Genomic DNA, 1,160 nt, shown 5'->3' on the forward strand with positions numbered 1-1,160 from the left:
TTAGGACAGGGCACTTAGCCCTTCCCTGCCTCAGTGTCCTTATCTGTAAAATGGAGATAAAAGTTGGACCTACCTCATAGAATTGTAGTGCAATTCAATACAGTAATATGCACAAAGCACTCAGCACAATGACTGGCACACCCTAAACATTCTTTTATTTTCCTGCCTCTCCTATGGGACCGTGAGGTCCTGTAGGCAGAGATGGTGGCTCATGGTTTGCTATCTGCTTTGCTACTCGCACAGGCCAGAGCAGAGTGGATATTAAAGAAGTAGTCCTGATTCTGCTGTCTGTTGGTCATTTGGAAGTGCCTTTGAGAAACAAGCCAGCGTCTCCTTATTAACGCTCCAAACGCAAATACATCTGTTAGAATTCTGCTGTCACCAAGTGATCTACCCAAGCTGCTTCTCTCCTAGCCTCAGCCTCATCATTGTAAAATTTGTACCTACTTCCCAGGGTATTGTGGGGATTAAATGTGATTGGTTCTAGGGATGGAGCATGTGACCCAGGCCTGGGCAATCAAAGCACCACTTTCTTGACTTGTTCTTAGCTCAGGGATGGTAATGTGACCCAAGCTGGCCAATCAGAATGATTCTCCAGAATATGGCAGAAATTTGGGGTAAAAATTGGCAGTCTTTTCCTCAAGAGTGGAATGTGGCAGGAGGTGGAACTGTAGAGACTACAGCTTGTGACCACGATGGGAGGGCTGGAAGCAGGGGAGGCAGGTGGCAACAGGGAGATTGGGAATGAAGTTGGCACTGCAGGGTCATGGCAGATGGAGGGAAACTGAGTTCTGCTTATACCGTTAGAACCCTGAATCTAGATGTGCCTAAAAGCAGCTCTAATTGCAGATTTTGCATCTACATACACTAATATATGCCCCATTTTTGCCTAAATCAGTTTGAGTTGGGTTTCTGCACACTTACCACCCAGAAAGGGTGCTGACCTACGCACTGTGCCCTCCCTACCCCCCTACAGGCAGGGTAGCACCATCCCAGTCCATGGCAGCCACAGCACTGCTGACTGTCCTCACAGCTGCTGTGTCCCTTTCTTTTTTCCTAACAGAACGTGTGGGCAGCACGTACCTGGCCTCAGGGGATACTGATCTAAGTTTATCATGGCCATCCCTTTCCCCTGTGCCTAGAATTGTTCTTAGTGTAGA

This window comes from Otolemur garnettii, unplaced genomic scaffold (genome assembly GCF_000181295.1).
Source record: "Otolemur garnettii isolate 467f Iridium unplaced genomic scaffold, OtoGar3 scaffold00038, whole genome shotgun sequence".
In the NCBI taxonomy this organism is placed as follows: domain Eukaryota; kingdom Metazoa; phylum Chordata; class Mammalia; order Primates; family Galagidae; genus Otolemur; species Otolemur garnettii.